This window comes from Podarcis pityusensis (genome assembly GCF_964106645.2).
Source record: "Podarcis pityusensis genome assembly, chromosome: 11".
Lineage (NCBI taxonomy): Eukaryota > Metazoa > Chordata > Lepidosauria > Squamata > Lacertidae > Podarcis > Podarcis pityusensis.
The window spans coordinates 41,689,194-41,703,073 of NC_138036.1; positions in this window are offsets into that span (position 1 = coordinate 41,689,194).

A 13,880-nucleotide genomic window follows, 5' to 3' on the forward strand; every position below is an offset into this window, starting at 1 on the left:
TGGGTCTGATCGGGCAAGTGCTGTAGTGGCATTATGTTGCATATGCCTGATGCTTGGCACGCTCTGGGTGTTTTCGTTACTTTGCCCAAACATACAGTTGTGTTTTGTGCTGCCTCCTGACACATCCATTACAGAGAGAAGTGTGGACTGGCTCGAAGCTGCGGCAGGCCGGGGAATTTATTCAAGGTTCAGTTTCACAGAGTTGTCAGACATGTCATCGGAGGCAAGCATGCTGCTGCTTGCCAAATGGTGACTAATTCCAGCTTCCCTTGGAAGCTCGATCTGGGGCTGGTTTCGCATTGCACAGAAGATACTGAGCCCACTTATCGGGATGATTTAGAGGGGAGCGGGGGAAGAAGCAACCAGGTAAGCAGATGCCAGGCCTGTCATGAGGATGTCTATGTGCCCATCTCATTACTCATGGAGCCTAAGGGCTGAGAGGCTGCTTAAGACCACCCAACAATTTTTACAGCTGAACTGAGAACAGAACCAGGACTTTCTAGTCCATCGATCGTGCTTTTAACTAAATGTGTTGCACCAGGTAATCATTTTTCCTCCAGAGCCAATAACACAGTGGTGGAGAGCATTTTTGGACCAGCAGGTTAGAGCTGTATCTTCCATCATCCCGTGGGCCAGGGAATGCGCAAACATACTAGTGAATCAGCACCAAACAAGACTGAAGTCTCAGTTCAGCTGCTATTGAACGAAGGGTTCAATCACGCTCTTTTCGGGGATTTGCTTTGCCAGCACGTTCCCCAGAAGGAATGGCCTTGGTGAAGGGTTGAAATCTTCTCCACCAACTGACATCACTTAGTGGCTCCAGCTGATTGACAGGTGGGTGTGGCCTGTGGGGAAAGGCCCATAGCCCAGAGAGATCCCCCCAGAGTCTCTAAGGCTTCATCAAATTGTTCGTGCAGAAGTTTAGGCTGGAGAGATGACATGGCAGCCATTTCAAACAGAATTACACGAAGGCCAAAAAATACCTTGTGGCTGGTAATCCTCCAGCTCTGAGATTTGGCTCTGGTCCTAGCAGCAGTTCCACTGTGTCCAGGGCATCTCCAGCTCAGGAGGACAAAGACAGAAATAGAAAGATGCTGTGGGAGGTTTGGGGGAGTAGCCATCATGTTGTTCCATTCTTCTCACATTGGAGTTGATCTGAATCAGGACCCTGGCCCCAGATCGCAGAATGGTGGTGGTTCATCACATAACTGGCGTGGAGGGCCATTGCCAGGTGTGAAGTTAGGAGAACACGAGCCAGAACTGGTCTCTACATTAGTTTAGCTTATGCTGGGAGCTGAAAAGACACAGACGGACCTGTCTTGCTCTTGAATACAAGGCTGTAGCTTTGAGGATGCCCCCCCAAAAAAAAACTAAGGAAGAGGCAAATTCTGTTGGAGTGTTAATTCTGTGAGCCTTTCCATAGTGTCCTCAGATTGTATATATAAATATATATATCCTAATGGCTGAGGGAACCCAGCCAGATAGGTGGGATATAATAATAGTAATAGTAATAGTAATAATTAATGACACCACAGTCTCCATTGACCTTTATTCCAAGGAGCCCGGACCCTAGATAAGTGCTGGAATCCCTGGAGTCTCTTGCTGCTTGGAAATTGTGGTGTGCACAACAATATAGATCATCTACAGAACACCTGAGAAAGCAATTAACATGAGTGCAAGCTGGGTCAAGCTCAAATTTGCTAAGGAAGGTCTTTGGACCTGACGACTTTAGCTAATTAGTACAGAAATTAGTGTTGCCTTTTCATGCCACCCCTGTGTTTTGAACATTTGTGTTGGCTTGCTTATTATAGCTTCAACATTTATAATAGACCACATCCCGCAGCCCAACAGAAGAGTCCAGATACTCATTTTTAAATTACTTGGGCATGTTGAAGATAATACCAGTTTTTATGTTTAAATGCAGCTGTAAATCCACCTTCCAGCTGGACATACTCATGGGTACAAAGTGTTCTTAACTTCATTTATAGAAATGCTCCTGTTATGTTTTAGTCCTATAGTCAGCAACTTTTCATTAGCACCTTAGATGTCAGACCACAGTCTGCTCCGTCACACCTATCTTGTAGCATTCCTATTCTGCAGTTGTTTCGATGTGATGCAACCTTTTGGTTCACTCCATAATATACTATTGGAAGGAACTCAGAAATGGTGACCTATGAAGATTCAGTTCATATGAATCTGCCCTGTATATTATAGTAGATTGGTGAGAGGATCTTCCTTGGTGAGTTTCCTGGGTGATGCTGAACCAGCCCTGCTATCACTTCTATATTCCTCCTCTCCATTTTTGGATGCTTTCCGTACAGTTGCATCAAACTAGTTTTAACAAATTAAAGCATATCAACAGCATTTGTTCTAGCAAGCTTGACAAGGGAACATGTTTAAGTGAATGCACCATCTGTTTCTCCTGCCTTGCCGTCTTAATGTTGTCATTTCTCTGTTCTCTTATACGTTACCTACATGCATGGCTGCACATTGTACATTAACAGGCAGCAATGTGAGCAGATGCCGTAATGTCAATGGCACGTATCAAAAAGCAGCAGATCCGAGCCCGTTGTTCTGAGATTCTGATGTTCTTCGAACTATCATTATAGAATTATTCTGATAGATGAAGTCATGTTTTGACTTAACTCTTATGTCACCTGGCATGAGGGTGGCTAAAAGTTAAGAGATTCTTTGACAAAGATCATAATATAAAGTGAAGATGAAAACAGCTCTGCTGGCAATGTAACAACAATAGCTGTTCCAAAATCAATTGTGACAATGAATGTTTTCAATAGTACAAACGCAAAATTACAAAGCGGTATTGTTGGAGCACATGGGCAGATAAAAAGGAGGGAGATGCAAAAAGGATTGTATTGAGTGGATACATAATCTTACAGTTCTGTGGTTGCTAAATGCCTGGGTTCACTGGGATTTAATTAGAACTTATATGTTAAAGCAGGATGTCAGACCTGTTTGTTATAAGATATGTGTTAGACTCATGTATATTAGGCCAAACACCGTGCGTATTTAAGCTGTGTGCTAGACCTTTCTAATCCTTTAATTGAGCCAAGTGTAAAAGCTAATTAACTCAGGCAATTTCCTTTTGAGGTGTTAGCCTGAGGATCAGGCCATCTTCAAGAGCTTGTAATAGTTGTGTTTTTTACAAACATACAGATTGAGCATAGGTGGAGACACAACTCCACATTCCTAGTCAGGTTTTGTCATAGTGATTTCGACCTTTGGTGACTTCTCACCCAGCAGGTATGGAAAGATGGCAAATGGGTCGATAGATTTGGCAGCTGTGGAGCCAAGGTCTTGCAGGTGGGCAATGCTGTGAGAAATCTGGTAAGAAGCCTTTCTTATCAAGTAGACAAACACACACTCTTCAGACCTTACCCACTTCTTCCTTCTCTTTCATATCATTCTGTAATTCTGTGGCATCTCGTTGCTGCTTCAGACAGCCCTGTTGCCTGTTATTATTTCTGCTATAATTATGCAGTCTGCTCTGTCTTTACCTGACATTGCCTTGCCCACCCGCCCCAATGCAATTCTCAAGCAGACACTGGTGGAGGTGCAATAATAGATCCACCAGACAAGGGTCTGGTATGTGAAGAATCGGATGCACCTAGCCTATGGATGGCATTCATCTCCGAATCCCCAAGGTTTTTAAACTGGTCTCGTCAACATTTAAAAGAGAGGAGCGGCATTGAGCCCCTGCATACTAAAGGATACTGAGGAGTTTATTGGTGATGACTGATGGCAAGCATTCTTGTACCTTACAAGAAAATTTCAGAGGGTAGTGATGGGTGGTAAGGTAAAAGTAAGGGTAATGGACCCCTGGATGGTTAAGTCCAGTCAAAGGTGACTATGTGATTGTGGCGCTCATCTTGCTTTCAGGCCAAGGGAGCCAGCGTTTGTCCACAGACAGCTTTCCGGGTCATGTGGCCAGCATGACCAAACCTCTTCTGGTGCAATGGGACACAGAGCACATGGAAACGCCGTTTACCTTCCTGCCACAGTGGTACCTATTTATCTACTTGCACTGGTGTGCTTTCAAACTCCTAGGTTAGCAGGAGCTGGGACAGAACAATGGAAGCTCACTCCTTCATGGGGATTCGGACCACTGACCTTCTGACTGGCAAGCCCAAGAGGCTCAGTGGTTTAGAGCACAGCGCCACCTGCCTGGTGGGTGGTAACACATAAACAGGGAGCAACAAGGTGTATTGATGGTCACTGACTTCATAGAATCGTAGAGTCTGAAGGGGCCACAAGAACTTTCCCAGGCATCCGAAGAATGGTGCCCAACTCTCTTGGAGCTGGTGTACTTGGTGATGGCTTTGGTGCCCTTGGAATTGGCATGCTTGGCCAACTCCCCGGGCAGCAGGAGCAGCAGAACGATCTGGATCTCGCAGGAGGTGATGACTGAGTGCTTGTCTTTAAAAGGGAGTGAGGCAAATTCATGGAGGATAAGTCTAGCAATAGCTGCTAGACATGATGACTGTGTCCTATCCCCAGTGTGGGAGTGGTTTGCCTCTGAATAGCAGTTTCTGGGAAGTGCAAGCAGAGAGAGTGCTGTCTTGCTCATGTCTTGTTTGTATTTTCACTATGTTATAGGACTTTGAAGGCCTCCAGTATAGAATAAAAGTTGATAATTGCACAAGGTAAACACACACATAAGTATATAAACCACATGCCTAAAATAGTACAGGAGAGCAATCCAAAAGCCATCTTGGCTCTCCAAAAGACTCTAAATATTTCCTCTGCCTCCATAATCCCCCTTGCCTCAGAACATCAGGAGAAGTTCCTGAAGGGATTCCTTTCCTATATCTATGAACCTCCTTTGTATTGTCATTGTTTGCCCAGATGCTCTGCATTGAGGGATGTCTGCTGGCATCCTAATTGTCTTATCAGATGCTAATGTTTTCTGTAAACTGTGTCTGGAACGATGTAAAACTTGCTGAATCCTCAGGAACATCACACTTTGGCCTGCCTGTATCACAGTAACCCCACCTTATGTGCGATGTAATTTCTGACTGTTTGCAGAGGGGATGTCCTCCTTCTCTACACCAAAATGCAAAACCTTAAAAGAGATGTTTCTTCTTGGTTATGGATCTCTCTTGCCTTTTTGCTCGGAGAGGAGGGAACTCTGTTGCAACAGAAAAATAAAGATCACTTCATCCTGCCCTCCATCCATTCATCTCTGACCAATCATGGTCTTCGGGGACTCAGTCCCTTGGGGAGTTGGGCAGCAAAAGCCAACCACCCCCATTTTTTTCTATATCAGAGAACAGAATGCCAGATGAGATGGGCCTTTGGTCTCATCCAGCAGGTCTCTTCTTAGGTTCTTAACAGTATCAAAGGCCGTTCAAAGATCCAATAAAACGCTCAGACTCCGATCTCTCCTGTTGATTTTCTAGAGTAGCTTGTTTTCCATGGCTGCACACAGGGGCTCAGAAATATATTCAGGTGTGTCTAAAGCTGAGCAGCAGCTAACCACTGTCTATTCTAAGGGATCATTAGAATCGAATTAGAAAAATTGAATTAGAATTAGAAAATGGGATGAGAAATGGCTGGTGAATCAACAAGAAGTTAGTTTATTGATCAAGCTCTTGACAACAGTACATTTTGAGTATAAATGATAGCCACTAGATGGAATAGAGTAAATGGGGTAATGCCAAATACAATTGTAAAGCAGTTATTAAATGGCTGAGTTTTTAAAATTAAATTATGCTAATATGAGGAGCATGGAACAATACCCTTTTAGAAAAATATTTCTTATAATCTTCACTTCATTGCAATCAATGGATGTTTTGCTTGAATGAACACCAACTCATTCTATTTAGTTTTTCAAACATTGGCTAGTTGCCACTGCACCATTTTTTAGTGAGCTTGCCAGCCTTTTGTACTATATTTAAACTCCATAGTGGTAACAGTGCATGGAGATAAATATGTTTGGCATAATGTGCCAGTGTATACATCAGCCACTAATTTTGGAAAATGCTAAACTCAGAATATGCTTGCATGGAATATAATATATTCATACTCGTTTGCGCAATCACACAACCCCATTTGCTGAGTAAGGAATTGCCAAAGTTTTATGAAGTAAAATCTTTAACATTAATGCCTTCAGAATATTGCTGTTGTTGTTGTTTTTAAAAAATAAGATTTAGGCAAAGTCCTTCCTCACAAGTGATCTCAGGGCAGATGACATTTAAACAAAATATGAATAAAGGAATACAATATAATCAATCAATCAAAGCCATTTCAAATTTGATTTTCTTCCTATGAAAATAGGAAAACACCTATGTTTTAATTTTTATTTCTTTTGTAAATCACTTAGCTATTTTACTACAATCAAAGCTGTCTGTGGACAAATGTCGGCTCCCTTGGCCTGAAGCGAGATGAGCGTCGCACCCCATAGTCGCCTTTGACTGGACTTAACCGTCCAGGGGTCCTTTACCTTTTTACCTAATATAATACATGACAGACTTCTAGAACCTGGTGCCCTCCAGATGTTCTTGAACTCCCCCCAACCCCAGCCAGTATGGCCAATGTTCAGAGATATTGCTAGTTGTACTCTGGCAGCATCTGAATGGCAGCAGATTGGGAGCAGACGGATCCAGGGTTTCTTTGAGCTGAGAATCCAATTTAAAATAACAACATTCATATAGAACTTCGTACCATCTCCCCTTCTCGGCTCAGTCTTAGTATAAACGTGACCTAATTCCGCCACGGAACAGAATAAGGTAAATTATTGTTTCGAAGTTATGGTTATTAATTAAGTTTTCTGATAATGAACATTTGTCAGCTGTCAAGCTGGAACATTTGCAAGCTTTCTTTCGGAATTAAGGTCAGGAGGTACTTTTTCCTTAATGAGAGTTGTCACCACTCTTTAATATAGATGGCATAAATGAAGTAACGATCTTGAGGCAGAATGATAGTTTGACAGAAATGTGTGCAGGATATCCTTGTCATAAATGGATACTATTTTGCATTGATTTTCAGCCATTCAAAAGATTTTTAGTTTTAGTTTTTGCTTTGCTTTGTGCCAAGAGCTTTTGGTATTCTTCAGATATATATTTTTTAATCTCCTGAATGTCAGCACTGCATTTGGGGAGGACACTAAACATGGACATACTGCAACAATATCTTGTTCCCTGTCCAAGACTGGTGGGCAGTTATTCAGAAGATCTGGGATCTCCCAGTCTTTTTATTTTGACATTAAATACAGCTGTGGAGAGCTCTGAATTTTAACAGCAGGGCTCTTATTATGCTCTTACAGTCACAGAAGCCTCCACTGGATCAGAGAGCCTTCAATGAACAGCAGGACACCACTGAAGTCAATTCATAATCCAGTATTTTAAAGCAAACAACACTAAAATGTTCAAACTGCAAATAATTTAACACACAGTTTGAAAGAGTGATATTCTTAAAGACAGGAATAGTGAAACTAACCACCAGTGTGTACCATGAATAATAATTTCAGTTGTTTCAACCTTTTTTTAACGGCTAGGGTGGCCATTTGTCCTATTTACAGATGACAGTCCTCTGCTTGAAAGGTTGTCACTGGGCAGTCCTTTGTTTGGAGGAATCCTCTATTCCAGTGGTGGCCAAACTTGGCCCTCTAGCTGTTTTGGGGCTACAGTTCCCATCACCCCTGGCCACTGGTCCTGTTAGCAAGGGATGATGGGAGTTGTAGTCCAAAAACAGCTGGAGGGCCAAGTTTGGCCACCACTGCTCTGTTCAAAAGGCTGTCTGGTGCAAGTGTGGTTTAAAGGTAAAAGAGCTGTAGGAAGAGAGAACAGGTGCCCTGAACTGGAGCATCAGTAGTTAGCACCTGGGCAGCTGACTGAGCAGGTGCACAGCTCACTTGGTCACAGTTTTCTCCAGTATTGTGAGTTGCATTGTATTTTTGTTTATATTATAGTATTGAGTTCTAAACATGCGTCCATACATGCACATCAGCATATGCACATTTCACTCATTTCTTATGTCCTTTCTTTATTAGTCCACTACTCTGGACTATGAAAGAACTGCTCAGGCTTGCATAGATCAAAAGACTTGTGCGCTTAAGGGAGATATTAAAAAATAATAATAGCCAAAACCTTCCAGTTACTCTGTATGCAAATCTTACCCTATATAAAGAAAGACCAAGGTCTGAGCTGCACATAGCAACTTACCTAGTGTGTCATAGAACTGTCTTTTACCTCTTTGGAAGGCTGCAAAACCTTCTGGTCTTTGCTCCCTAACTTCACAGAATGCATTGTGTCATTTAAGTAGGGTAATCACTTCCTAGGAAAAAGAATCTCAATTTACATATAGACCACAACTATCCCTCCAACAAGCATCAACCGATAGACACCTTGTACCAAGTACATATCAGAAAAGGTACCAGTCATGTGGTCTTACACTTAAGGATAACACTAGCAGTAACACAGTGCCCACATATATAACTTACCTGGTGGTATGTGTGTGCTTTGAATGTATGGTGTCTACAGAGACTCAGACTATCCACATCCACCAGCAGGTCTGTCAGAGGAGCAGAGACTTTCAACTTCATAGAAACAATTCGCATGACACAGCGCTGTGGTTAACACCGTAATTCAAATTACAGACTTGGCCTAGTGTTTTACATCTTTGATGACTGCTTTATGAAGGCTACTTGGGGACATGATTTGGTTTAGGATTGTGGAATTCTCTCCTGCTGGAGATACAGTTGCCCCCCCTTGGTATTGGCATGCTGCTTAAGGTGGTGGTTGTTATTGCTGTTGTTATAGTTAGGGAAACTGAGGCACAAGGGCTGAACATATTTTGAGTCTTTGAGATGCTCACAGTTAGTTTATTTCAACATTAGGGTTTTTTTATGACACTCTGTGGATCTATTGCATGATTTTATATTATATTACTGTGTACCATCCTGCAACCTTCAGATAAAGGGTGGTCTTAATAATAATAATAATAATAATAATAATAATAATAATAATAAATTTAAAAATTAATGGTAGTAGTTTATTGATGGGAGAGTCAGGGGTTGGGTATTTAAAGGCTGCCTCCCCTTTCCTCCATAAATCAAGCACTGGTTAACAAACTGGCACCTAAGGGCAAGAATTGACTAATTTTGCATTTTCTTGATTACTGCCATTTAGACTGCCTTAATTTTAGCCTCGATACTGCTCATAATGGACTTCCTGCCAGTAAAAGCATCCTAAAATGGCATTGGATTTTTTTGTGCTACAGCATCACAGTGTTGACTTGTGCTCCTAGTCTCTTATCGCTCAAACATGTCCCCCTTGACAACATTCCTTTTGATTTGCGCTGTGCATGGTACTACAAATTACATCTAACTAGTGCTGAATGGTCCTGGCTGCAAGGACTATTTAATTCCAGGTACTGAAACTACCATTTTTTAAAAAAGAATGGATGTTTTAAATAAGGGTGCTAATCAAGTAAAGCTGTTCAATTAATTAACTGTCTTGCTTTTAACTGATTAACAGACACATGGTAGAAGAGGCAAAGGAAGCTGGAAAAACAAAGTCAGCTTGACATTGAAATTCTAGAAAAAATTTTTTTACTCCGGGGTGGGGGAGAGGGGGTGCTGTGGTCTAAGGGCTGCATCCTTGGCTGACCCCTGGGGTGCAGGGGGGTGGGGAGAAGGGTAAAAAACTGGGAAGGGGAAGGAGCTGAAACCAATTGAGCAATGGAAGGAGGAAGTTGGATGAAAACCCTCCCTGAGAAATCTGCCCCTTCCCCAACCAGGGTGATGGACAGGAGAGAAGGTGGTGTCAAGATGAGTGAGAAAAACAGGCAGACAGGCCACTGCTGGCTTTGGCTGGCTCACTGCCAGCGTGTGACCACAGACAGATAACCTCCAAGGGAAGTTGGTCCTCAATAGGAAAAGAATAAAGGTTCTGCATGTACACCTCAGAGGTCCTGTTCTTTTTCTGAGAGGGACATCCATTCCACATGTCCTCTTCCTCAATCTGTTGGGAGGAGATGCTCCAGAAGCAAACACTCAGAGCGACCAATGAGTGGACAAATAGACTGCCCCCCTGAAGTTTAATGGATATAATTTTGTTTGCCTTCCACCAAGCCATCAAGTAAAGTTTAAAGATCCTGGCAGAAGGAAGGTGGCTGGAAGGCCATCAACTTCGGGGTAACAGTGATGGGATAATTTCTCAAGCCCTTGTGCTACCTGTCAGATCTGCTAGCCAGTCACTGTCCACTGTTACCTACACCTCCAGAAAGGAGGATGGGTACAGCTAACACATGAATTGACTGCCTGGTTCTACATATTTCACATCCTAATACCACATCCTGTCAACAGTTCTCTCCATCTGTGATCCAGCCATAAGAAGAGGGTGCAGCTCTCCTGAAGTCTTGCTTACAGTTTGCATTGGCGAAGAAGAGGCTCAAGAGCTCTTTGCTTATGTCTCCATTTGGGAGAAAACGGTTGAGGGACATAGTGGCGCATGTAGAATGGAGGGGCTGGAACTCCTTGAGATCAGGGGTTATGTTGGGGCCCAAATGGGAAGACCTAGGGTATGGCTTTGTGCATTGAAGGGATTGCTTGTAACATACATTGCACTTTAATTTTCAAGTTTTGCTCCATCCAGTCATGCAGGTCTTGAACGGTAACGGCACATCCTGAATTTTAAATATATTAGTAGAAACATCCTACTCCTGTGCAGTGAAGCTTATCTTCACTTTTACAGAGATCATCTCTACATTAACAGGTCACAGTTGACTACTGTTCTTCAATTTACAAGACAAAATGCTCGAGCACTGGGGTATTTAAAAAAACACACAAAAAACCTCAGCAGGTTTTCCAATTTCAGAACCATCAAGCAGTTACCAACTTTCAGGCATTATTAATCATGGTTGTCACTGTAAGACACTATGAACTCCCATCTATTTTCTTTTAATAAAGCACTTGGTGCTAAACATGTGACCTTAAGCAAATGGAAAGAACAAAATCAAGTTAAAGCATAATTTTCAGCTAGGGATTCAAATAATATTTCAGAGGTCCCAAGAGCTGTACTGTATTCAGGAGTCAGAGCAAAAAGCCTTCCCAAACAGACACTTGAGCCAGTGTGGTGTAGTGGACTCGTAATCTGGTGAACCGGGTTCGCTTCCCCGCTCCTCCACATGCAGCTGCTGAGTGACCTTGGGCTAGTCACACTTCTCTGAAGTCTCTCAGCCTCACTCACGTCACAGAGTGTTTGTTGTGGAGGAGGAAGGAAAAAGGAGATTGTTAGCCACTTTGAGACTCCTTAAGGGGAGTGAAAGGTGGGATATCAAGTCCAAACTCCTCCTCTTCTTCTTTGCATCCACACAGCCGATTTCCTCTTACATCACTGTATCATTTTGCAGTACAAAGTTCTACAAACGAGGTGCAGAATCGGAAGCCCAAATGCAATTATCTCTGTCCCTCAGGATTGTTCCTAGGTCTTGCCCTCCCCAGGGACACTCACTCTTCCTGCCCTCTCCTGAAATGCTTCTGCTTGGACTGACACATGTCCTTGAATTGGAGGTGTGAACCCAGAAGCTGCTCACCCAAGTGCACTGGCTAGCTTCCTGGCAGCTGTGTCACTTTTGCTCACTGGAAGAGGGGAAGGGATGGAGAGGCAGCCCTGGGAGCCCTGCCCCAATGCCCACCAGTGAGCTTTTCATCTCAACTAACTTCAAGAGTCGGAGGAGAGTAGGTAGGAGTAGGTGGGTATGTTTTATGGGGTAATCCAGTTTTCTCCCTGAAGAATTCTGCAAGTGGGGGCTTCCGAAAATTGAAAGTGAAATCTTCCTCTTAGTGCAAAAAAGGGGAAAGATTTCAAATAACTATTGTGATATGTGTAAATCAATGGCTGGCTGTCGGCATACATCTGTCTCAAGAGACAATGGAGTGTGCTTCCGCAGGTGCAGTCAAACTGCTTGTGTTAGCAGCACCTCTCTGGAGTGCAAGCCTGGGCAGCGTGTCTGGAGGTCTTGGACTGCCCAGACAAGGCTCTCTTGGCTTCTCTGATGTGGTCCAAAGGGAAGCAGCGTTGGTCATATAGTGGTGAGCACAGCTGCCTTCCAAAGGGAAGCAGAGCAATCCAGTTGGCACCAGCTGGGCTGCAGCAGCTGTAGGTGCCATCTAACTGCATTAGGGACTCCACTCTGGATTGCTGTAGGGTTTACTCCTTAAGCTGCCCGCTGCAGGGGGGTTTGGCATTTTTGAGGAGGGGAGTCAGCTCCTCCCTGCTCCTCTCCCCCCCCCAACACCTTGGCCAAGGGTTGCACACTGAGCTCCTGCAGGAACACGATGGCCTCAAAAAAAATCTTCACTCTGATGGAGTCAGCTGCCAGTTTGAAGTAAAAGAGGCAAATTGATGGAGACTGATACAACATGTTTATCTACCTATTGACGTTGTAATGGAAAAGATATGGTAATTACGTTATGGAACTGCCAGCTAGAAATGTCATGGGTGAAGGGAGGTGGAGAATGAGGAGAGCAATTTGGTTATTATGAGGTATGAAAAATCACATACACACCCCAAAGAGAGGCATTTTTAAAAATATATCAGAGAAGGATTTTTAGCAAGCCCATTGATTTTGCTCCTCCTCCTCCCCTGAAATGGTACCCCTAAGAAAGAAAATGGTAGACGACAGGAACATAGGAGGCTGTGTTATTCTGAGTCTGGCTGTTGGCCCACCTAGCTCAGTTTGGCCTGCACTGACTGTCCATGTCTCTCCATGTTTTCAGAGAGGGGACTTTTCCAGCACTACCTGAAGATGCCCATAGAAGATGACCTTCTGCATACCAAGTGGGTGGTCTACAGCCTGTTTTCCTCTCTTTTAAAGGTACGTGCAAAATTTCCAGACATCTGCTTTGCTATGAAAGACTGGCTCTGTGGCCATTTTTGAACTGTTGTCCTAACCTGAGAGCCTATTTAAAAGTTTTTATGAGCCCCATGTGGATGATGATGAGTGCTCAGTAGGAGCACATAGCACAAGATTTGACTGGGACCCCAATCTGGTGTTTTGGAAAACAGACCACTTTGACCCAAGGCACTTTGTAGGATGTTTGATTCAGCTTGGGTCTGCTTCATCCCCTCCCCCTTTACTATAGGGAAATTTAAGAATGGCTGCTGTAACTTTACCCCCTTTTGAAAGAAGCACTGCAAGTCCATACACATGCAATGCTTTTACGCCAGCACAGCTGCTGCCCGGAATACACAAAAGTAGTTTGGCAATGCTGGTTCAGGGTAAGAGAGTGTTTTAAGTATTATGTCCTGTATGTGGGGGTGCCAATATGAGATTGTTGCATTTTCTTGACGATTCACGTACAAAAGGTCAGATGGAGCGTGACATTCACACTCTGCTCTTCCTATGTTGGGATAGCGCTTTGAATGTTTAAATGTAGCAGCCATCATGACCATTGGATGTGCTGATGAGGAAAAAAACGAATACGAGGTCTCAGTAGCAGGATTCATAACCCAAAAGAATTTGAGAATCGAACCTCACCAGCATACCTTTTAATTAGGATACATGAGTTTGAAAACTGTGCCAACAAAGACTACAAATTTGGGTTAAGAAGTCATTGCCTTTCGACAGTTTTTCCTTTGTGCCAACTGCTGAGAGGGGGGTGGGGAGCCAAGAGATGAGGCCAGTAACAGATGGTGGGGAAATAACCATCTCCAGCTCTGTTCTTTTTTTTATTTCCAGTTTATACAAACAACTGGTGGAAAGTTTCTAACAGTGCGATCTACTCAGAAGCCCCATTGAGCCCAGTGAAGTTTACTCCCCAGGTTATAGGATTGAAGGCAACATACGGAAAACTTGGCAGAGCAACTTGAAAACTGCTCTGTGGGTGGGGGTGGGGATAAGGTTCTCTTGTAACACTA